Raw genomic sequence first — 9,410 nt, 5'->3', positions numbered from 1 at the left:
GAGCTGGGGGAGGGGGGTTTGTGCTCTCTTCCGGGACGCTCTACCCCTGGATAGCACACACTCACCCGTCCAGATGGGATTCCTCTCAGCCTGGTTTTCATAAGCATATACCAGGCTAGCCAGAGATACTTAGTAAATACTTTTCTCAAAAAGAAAACCCTGGAAAATGTTAAAAATTTAAGTCATGGTGACATTTCTGCTCTGAGAGGCTCTGGGTAACTAAGGAACAGGATGAGGGAGGGCTAAAAAGAGGATCCAATGAAAGTCAAGGTTAAAAATAAATAAAAAATAAAAACAGGAGCCATGATATAAGGCTAATTGTTTTTCTTATCTAACTCTGTCATAGACTTTTCAATTTTGGTGAAGTGGCTAAAATGTATTCAATAGTGGAAGTATAAAATCCAGTGTGAAGCTCCACAGTATAGTATAGTATCCTACTGATAACTATAACTGAATAGAAGTTCATTGGGTTGTATAGTCTTTGAGTTTGCTTAGTTAAGGTGTGTGATGATTTTATTTAATAATTCATTCGTTTGTTTGTTGTTTATTTTTTAGTTCATAGTTTAATCACAATCACATCTCTCCCTTCCATTTCCTCCTCTGAACCCTCCTAAATATTCCTCATAACTCTCCTTCGAATTCAAAGCCTCTTTTTCATTAATTATTGTATGTACGTGATAGTTTTTTTACTTGCAACTTTTTGTTGTCGTTCTGATTTCTTCCTTCCTTCCTTCCTTCCTTCCTTTCTTTCTTTCTTTCTTTCTTTCTTTCTTTCTTTCTTTTTTGAGACAGGTATTGAGGCTGACCTCAAACTCACAGAGATCCACCTACCTCTGCCTCCCTGATGCTGGGATTAAAGGTGTATGCCAACAATGCCCAGTATTTGCAACTTTTAAAATAATAACAGGATGGCAAAGGGAAGGAGCTACAGGGAAGATGCTGAAAAGCTTCAGAGAAGCTAGAAGGTGCCAAAAAGTTCTAGAGCCCAGAGCCACTGCCTGGCCTGCTGGGAGAAGGAACGGGATCTCCAGCATCCATCTCTGGATTTAGACACCTGTACTGGCCTGCCCTTGAGGTCCTGACATGATACATCCTCAGCTACAGCCAGTAAAAGCACCTTCTGTGCAGATTCGCTATGTTCCCTTTTAAAAGGTTGGCCTTACCCACCTCCCAACTCTTTCTTTCTTTCCCTTTCTCTGCTTCTGTGCCTCTCTCTGTCTTTCCCCCCCCTCTCCCTCTCTCCCTCTTTCTTTTGTTTTGCAGCTCTAGTCCCCAAAGGTCAGTCTCCATTTTCCCCTCCCCCATCTCACCATTCACTTTTCCCCAATAAAAACCCCTTTAGCTGGGCTCTGTGGCCTGGCGCCTTTCTCTCTTAATCCACTATGTAATATAACAACACTTGTAATTTCCTCAGTTTGTGACTCTTTCGTGATACTTCCTGGATACTGATTTGTGTTTATATGAATTCACATTTCCAAGTGAACTCCCCTTGGAAGTTTCCCCAGCACCCAACAGGATGAGTATCTAACCCCACCCACACTGGAGAAGCTGGCAAGGCAGGCTCTGCTGCAAAATGAGTCCTTGGCCATCTCTGCTCTGGAAAACCTACCTAAGATGCTCTTCCTAGCACTGTTCCAGGAGGCCTTCAGTGGCAGACGCACTAGGATTGTGAAGGCCATGGTGGCAGAATGGCCTTTTCCCTACCTCCCTGCGAGGGCCCTCATGAACACCTTCACCCTGGAGATCTTTTAGGCTATGCTTGATGGAATGGATGTCTTGCTGAGAGAGCAAGTTCACTCCATGTCAGTAAGATTCATGTAGGGGCAAATGGAAGATTCTGGAGTATAGGGGAGGGATATCTTGGGTTGTGAGAACGGGGTTAGAGCTAGGTCAGAGGGAATTGGTAGCATCAGCTTGGAAGACTGCAGAAGCCTTGACTGCTGTTGAGATCTGATGGAGAAGGACAGTTGGGTGGGGGAAGAACCACCAGACAATGTGGATGCAGAGGAAGGAGCCTGTCCCTGTCTCTCCACAGGCACTAGTAGTAGCAGGTCTAGAGAAAGTGAATGGGGGGAAATGAGACAGAAGGCTACTGATGCAGCTCAGAAAGAGCCATTGCCTGACACCATTGTTGTTCTTTTTGGAGACGAAAAGACCGCACATGCGCAGAAGGATGGCCGGACTACAATTTCCAGAAACGGCAGAGGATACAGCATCCCACTGGACTATAATTCCCAATTCGACAAAAAAGCGATGCATGCGCAGGACATTTTTCCCAGCCGCACCTGCATCCCCCCTTAAAAATGGGGAACGCCATAACTCGCCCCTTTTTTTCTCTTCACCACCGTCCCTCACCTGTCGTCACCCCCCCCCATTAAAGTTTACCCACATGGGACCCCCGTGCGTCTCGTGTCTCCTTTCCAACCCCACAGAAAAGAACAACAACCATGAAGACTTTGTTGGACACTGGGGAATCACACAAACACTGCCAAGGTCCAGATGGGAGAAAGAAAGAGCTGGCATTAGGGACATGTGGCCAGGAGCTGAATGTCTGCCCTGTCTTCTCTTGTCATGACACTTCACCTGTTCTCCTCACAGGAGGGGGAAACTTCAAGTACTCAGTTTTCGGAGGGTGTCCCGTGAGTTCTGGACCATCCAGGCTGGAACAGAGAATGGGAACTGCTCAGTAGAGCCTGTGAGTGAGAAGCAAGCAGGAAAGCCCCCTCCCAGACTTGAGCTGAGACAGGGTCGAAAGGTGATAGCTGACCTCTACTTGAGGTCCCAACTGGATGAAGAAAAAAAAAGTATGTCCTGCAGTGGGTCCAGCAGAGGAAAGACTCCTCCAGCTCTGCTGTGAGAACATGAAGATAGTGTAACTGTCCCTAGAAAATGTCAGGACGGCTCTGAGTGTTTCCTAGCCAGAACACATCAAGGTGTTAGAGCTCACCATAGATTGGAGTTGGTGCGCTCTGGCATGATTTCCTACCCACCTCAATGAGATGAGAAACCTTCCCATGCTTTCTCTAGTGCGAATCCACAAGAACAGATTTGGGGTTGCCTACACACCGTGCTTAGATAAGAAGTTGATACAAAAGTTCGATGTTCAGTTCTCCAGACTCTGCCATCTCCAGCATCTTTAGCATCTGCATGGCATGTGTTTTCCCAGCCACCACAGGAAACACTTGCTCAGGTATCTGGAAACCCCCTTGGAAACCTTCTCTGTCACTCACTGCCACTTGTTCCAGTCACACTTGTGTCACTTCTCCCAGTGTGAGCGCCTCCATCAACTAAGACATCTGGACATGAGTGGTGTCCTACTGTCCAGTTTATGGATGATGCTCCTCAGGGCTCTCCTAGAGAATGTGGCCGACACTCCTGAGACTCTGGAATTGCAGGGGTGTGGGATGAAGGACCATCAGCTCAGTGAACTCCTACCTGCTCTCAACCACTGCTCCCAGCTTACCAAGGTCAATTTCTACACCAATGACTTCTCCATGAATGTCTTCAGTGACCTTCACCACACAGCCAACTTGAGCAAGATGACCATGGGGCAGTACCCTGCCCCTCTGGAGTGCTATGAGTGGAGTCACATCTCCATAGAGAGATTTCCCAGCTTTGTTCTCAGCTCATGGATACGCTCAGGGCCATAAGGCAGCCCAAGAGGATCACCTTTGCTACAGATGTCTACAGTAGATGTTATAAGTGCTGTGTGTATGACCAGCAGACCAGACTTTGTTCTTGCTTGCAGTAAATAGAGGAATGTTACTTTTGGTCCTTGCCTTCTCAGAGTGGCTACGTAGAGGACTTTGTGCAGACCTGTTATACTAAAGTGAGCAATGCAGACACACATCTTCTATAGAGGAGGTTTGGGGATTTATAGAGGCTTTTAATCCAGAATACTCAGTGTAGGAGAACATGTGAACATGCCAAATGGCAGTAGGGAGGGCATTGCAGAGCAAATGGGATGAGTTTTAACCCATGCTATGTACTTTCCTTTTCTCTGTCACTTAAAAAAAATAATCTGAATGTAACTTGCTGACCTTGACCTCTTATTATTATGACTTTCATTGTTTTTAGTTATGTTTATGTGATGAGGAGGTACATGCCTCTTAATGCAAGTGCCCTAAATCAGTTGCTTGACATGGTTGCTAAGAGCCAATCTTGGGTCCACTGGAAGAGAAGCAAGTGCCCTACAGTCCTAAGCCATCTCTCCAGCTCCTGGTCTATGGACTCATAGTAGTCCTGTTCCCCTCCCTGCCTCTCCCCTCCCCCCTTCAACCCTCCCCCAAGGACCCCATGCTCCCAATTTACCCAGGAGATCTTGTCTTTCCCATGTAGATTTGTTCTCTAAATGTGTCCTCATTGTGGTCTAAGTTCTCTGGGATCATGGTTTGTAGGCTGGTTTTCTTTACTTTATGTTTAAAAACCACCTATGAGTGAGTACATGTGGTAATTGTCTTTCTGGGTCTGGGTTGCCTCACTTAAAGTGATTGTGGTTTGTAGGCTGGTTTTTGTCTCTTTATGTTTAAAAACCACATATGAGTGAGTACATGTGATCATTGTCTTTCTGTGTCCGGGTTACCTCACTCAAAATGATGTTTTTTAGCTCCATCCATTTTCTTGCAAAATTCAAGATGTCATTTTTTTTCAGCTGTGTAGTACTCCATTGTGTAAATGTACCATATTTTCTCTATCCATTCTTCAGTTGAGGGGCATTTACATTGTTTCCAGTTTCTGGCTATGACAAATAATGCTGCTGTGAACATAGTTGAGCACATGTCCTTGTGGCATGATTGAGCATCCTTTGGATATATACCCAAAAGTGGTATTACTGGGTCTTGAGGAAGGTTGCTGTTTCCTAATTTTCTGAGAAATTGCCACACTGACATCCAAAGGGGCTGTAAGAGCTTGCATTCCCCACAACCTCTCCAGCATAAGTTGTCATCAGTGTTTTTGATCTTGGCCATTCTTACAGGCATAAGATAGAATCTCAGAGTTGTTTTGATTTGCATTTCTCTGATGATTAAGGATGTTGAACATTTCCTTAAGTGTCTTTCAACCATTTTAGATTCCTCTGTTGAGAGTTCTTTGTTTATGTCTGTACTTTATTTTTTGTGTTTTTTTAAATACATTTTTTATTAATATTTATTGAGCTCTTTTTTTCCCTCTGCTCCCCTCCCTGCCTCTTCCCTCCCCCCTTCAATCCTTCCCCAAGGTCCCCATGCTCCTGATTTACTCAGGAGATCTTGTCTTTTTCTACTTTCTACTTCCCATGCAGATTATATCTATGTAAGTCTCTCTTAGTGTCTTCATTGTTCCTTTTTTTGGTTGAGAGACTTCTGATGACTATTTCTATTCCTTCACCAGTTATAAGTCTGTTTAATTTGCTTATCTGGTCTTGATTTAATTTTGGTAATTGATATTTATCCAGAAAATTGTCCATTTCCTTTAAGTTTTCCAATTTTTGTAGAGTACAGATTTTCAAAATATGACCTGATGATTTTCTGTATTTCCTCCGTGTCTGTTATGTCCCTCTTTTCATTTCTGAATTTGATAACTCTGCCTTTGGTTAGTTTGGATAAAGTTTTGTCTATTTTGTTAATTTTCTTGAAGAACCAGCTCTTTGTCTCATTGATTCTTTGTATTGTTTTCTTTGTTTCTATTTTGTTGATTTCAGCTCTCAATTTGATTATTTCCTGCCATCTAGTTCTCTTGGGTGAGTTTGCTTCTTTTTGTTCTAAAGTTTTCAAATGTTCTGTTAATTCACCAGTGTGGGATTTTTCCAGCTTCTTTATGTAGGTATTTAGTACTATGAACTTTCCTATTAACACTGTTTTCATTGTGTCCCATAAATTTGGGTATGTTTTGTGGTCATTTTCATTGAATTTTAGAAAGTCTTTAATTTCTCCCTTTATTTCTTCCTTGACTCATTGATGATTCAGGTGAGCATTGTTGAATATACATGTGTTTGTGGGGTTTCTAGAATTAGTGTTGCTGTTGAATTCTAGTTTTAAGCCATAGTGATCTGATAAAGATTCATGGGGTTATTCCAATTTTTTGTATCTGTTGAGGTTTATTTTATTATGGAGTATGTTCTCAATTTTGAGAAAGTTCCATGAGGTGCTGAGAAGGTATATTCTTTTCTCTTTGGATGGAATGTTCTATAGATTTTTGTTAAGTCAATTTGAGTCATAACATCTGTTAGTTCCCTTAGTTCTGTTCATTTTTTTGTCTGACTGACCTCTCCAGTTGTGAGAGTGGAGTGTTGACGTCTCCCACTATTAGTCTGTGTGGTTTGATGTATGATTTAAGCTTTAGAACTGTTTCTTTTACATATGAGGGTGCCCTTGTATTTGGGGCATAGATGTTCAGTACTGAGATTTCCTCTTGTTGGATTTTTCCTGTGACTAATATGAAATGTCCTTCTTTGTCTCTTTTTATTGACTTTAGTTTGAAGTCTATTTTTGTTAGATATTAGGATATCTACACCAGCTTGTTTCTTAGGTCCATTTGATTGGAATACTTTTTCCCATCCCTTTACTCTGAGGGGATGTCTTTGAGGTTGAAGTGTTTCTTGTATGCAGAAGGATGGATTCTGTTATTGTATCCAAATCTGTTAATCTGTGTCTTCTTATAGGTGAATTGAATCCATTTATATATTAAGGGATATTAATGACTAATGATTGCTTGGTCCTGTAATTTTAGTTTTCGTTGGTGATATTATTGTGTTTTCCTTCCTTTGGGATTTGCTGCTGTGAGAACATCTATTGTCTGTATTTTTGTGGATGTAGCTAACTTCCTTGGGTTGGAGTTTTCCTTCTAGTACTTTGTGTAGGGCTGGGTTTTTGGCTATGTCTTAATTAAATCTGGTTCTGTCATGGAATGTTTTGTCCTTCTATGGTGATTGAAAGTTTTGCTGGGTATAGTAGTCTGGGCTGGCATCCATGGTCACTTAATATCTGCATAATGCTTGACTGCCACATACTGTGGCCCCAGTCTGCGCTCTACGTGCTAGACCCCAGTTCGTGAGCTTCGGGCAAGGGGCTGGAGGTTGAGAGCACAGACGCAGAGACAGACAGACACACGGCCCTCCAAACGCTGGTTCAGAAAGCCCTACTTTAATTAACACCATGTAGACTTAAATGCACTGCAGTCAATGGCTAACAGATGAAAATCCCATCCTCTGATCCTCTAAGCTAGGCACAGCTTCTAGTAACTTTAATTGGAAGGTTCTAGGAGGGAAAAGCAGCTGAAAGCCAGGACTCAATTAGTCCCAAAACTTGACCAGGACCTTCTGGCTTTCATTGTTTCCTTTGAGAAGTCAGGTGTAATTATGATAGGTCTGCCTTTATATGTTACTTGGTCTTTTTCCTTTGCAGCTCTTAATATTCTTTCTTTATTATGTGTGTTTAATGTCTTAATTATTATGTGGTGAGGGGACGTTTTTTGATTCAGTCTATTTGGTGTTCTGTCAGCTTCTTGTATCTTCATAGGCATATCTTTCTTTAGGTTGGGGATGTTTTCTTCTATGATTTTGTTAAATATATTTTCTGTGCTTTTAAGTTAAACTTCTTTTTCTTCTTCTATACCTATTATTCTTAGGTTTGGTCTTTTCATGGTGTCCCATATTTTTTGGATATTTTGTGTTCAGCTTTTGTTAGATTTAATGTTTTCTTTGACTGACGAGTATTTCCTCTATTGTATCTTCAGCACTTGAGATTCTGTCTTCCATCTCTGTTGTATTCTGTTGCTTTTGTTTGCATTTGTGGTTCCTGATTGTTTTCTCATGATTTCTGTTTCAATGATTCCTTCGGCTTATTTTTTTTATTGTCTCTATTTCAGTTTTCAAGTCTTGAATAGTTTCTTTCATGTATTTGATTGCTTTTTCTTGGTTTTCTGTAAGGGATTTACTGATGTCTTCTAATTTCTTGTTTGTCTTTTCCTCCATTTCTTTGAGGGAATTTCTCCCTTTTTCTTTAAGAGTCTCAAACATTCTCCTGAAGTTATTGTTTAGGTCATTTCTTCTGCTTCATCTACATTTGGTTGTTCAAGTCTTGCTGTTGTAGGGTCTCTAGATTTTACTGGTGTCATGTTGTTCTTTGTGGGTTTTTTTTTTTTAATTTAATTTTATTTTTTTGTGGTTTTTCGAGACAGGGTTTCTCTGTGGTTTTGGAGCCTGTCCTGGAACTAGCTCTTGTAGACCAGGCTGGTCTCGAACTCACAGAGATCCTCCTGCCTCTGCCTCCCGAGTGCTGGGATTAAAGGCGTGCGCCACCACCGCCCGGCATTCTTTGTGGTATTGCATGTGTTCTTACCTTGTCTACTCATCTTTTCCTCTAATTGGTGTGGTTGAGACTGTCTGTGACTCTGGTGATTAATCTTGTAGGTTTCAGAGGATCCAAGACTCAGATGGTTGTTTCTCTTGGTATAGTCAGTGCCATGGTTCTAGTTACCCCGTTGGTCACTCCCTGTTCCTGGAGGTCACTCAGCACTCCTGGGGGATTTACTCTGCTCCAATGGAATTTGCTGTCTCAGGCTTGCTCTGGTCTAGTTTGCCCGTTCAGTCCTGTTTCTGCAAATGTCTCTCATCTGGATCTGCTCCTGCAGAAGTCCCTGTCATGGGGTTGGTCCTGCAAAGAACTACTCCCTAGGAGTTCCCAGGCTTGGGTAGGCCTAGACCCATAGAGGACCTAGCTCAGGCCTACTCCCTCAGAGGTCCCAGACTCATACCCAGACCTGAAGTTTCTTGTTCCTGCCTACTTCCTGGGACGTTCCAGAACAATGCCAGGACCCGTAGAGGTCCTGGCTCAGGCCTGCTCCCTCAGATGTCCCAGACTCATACTCAGACCCTCAGAGTTCCTGGCCCAGGCCAAGTTCCTCAGAGGTCCCAGACTCACACCCAGACCCACAGGGGTCCTGGCTCTGGTCTACTCCCTCGAAGGTCCTGTTCTGGGCTCAGGTCTACTCTCTGGAAGGTTCCAGATTCATGCTCAGACCCACAGCAGTCTCTGGCTCTAGCCCACTTACTCAGCAGTTGCTTCCCTGTACCTGCTCCTATGGATTTCACAGGTCACAGCTCAGTATTGCTTCGGAAAATGTCTCTGGTCTGGATTTGGCCCCACTCCCATGGAGCTTGCTGTCTCAAGGCCTCTCCTTTGGCCTAGGTGGCTAGCTTAATCCCATTTCCATGGAGCTTGCCACCTCAGGCCTCTTTGGGCCTAGGTCACTGGCCCAGTCCTGCTTCTGTAAATGTCCCTGGTCTGGATCTGCTCCTGCTCCCATGGAGTTTACCATCCCAGGCCTGCTCTGGCCTAGGTTGCTGGCTTAGTCTTGCTCCTGTGGAGTTCACTGCCTCAGGTTTTCTCTGGCCTAGTTTTCTTGATAGATATGTGTAGTAATAGCAGTGGCAG

The 9,410-nt window shown here is 43.2% G+C and overlaps 1 pseudogene; it reads left to right on the top strand.

Moving 5' to 3' along the window:
* The first annotated feature begins 1,496 nt into the window (after nt 1-1,496).
* LOC102002171 lies at nt 1,497-3,751 on the top strand (annotated as a pseudogene).
* Nucleotides 3,752-9,410: the final 5,659 nt, after the last annotated feature.

Source organism: Microtus ochrogaster, unplaced genomic scaffold (assembly GCF_000317375.1).
Source record: "Microtus ochrogaster isolate Prairie Vole_2 unplaced genomic scaffold, MicOch1.0 UNK92, whole genome shotgun sequence".
Taxonomy (NCBI): Eukaryota; Metazoa; Chordata; class Mammalia; order Rodentia; family Cricetidae; genus Microtus; species Microtus ochrogaster.
The sequence above is the reverse complement of the archived record's forward strand: the minus strand, read 5'-3'. Positions and strand labels throughout refer to the sequence as shown.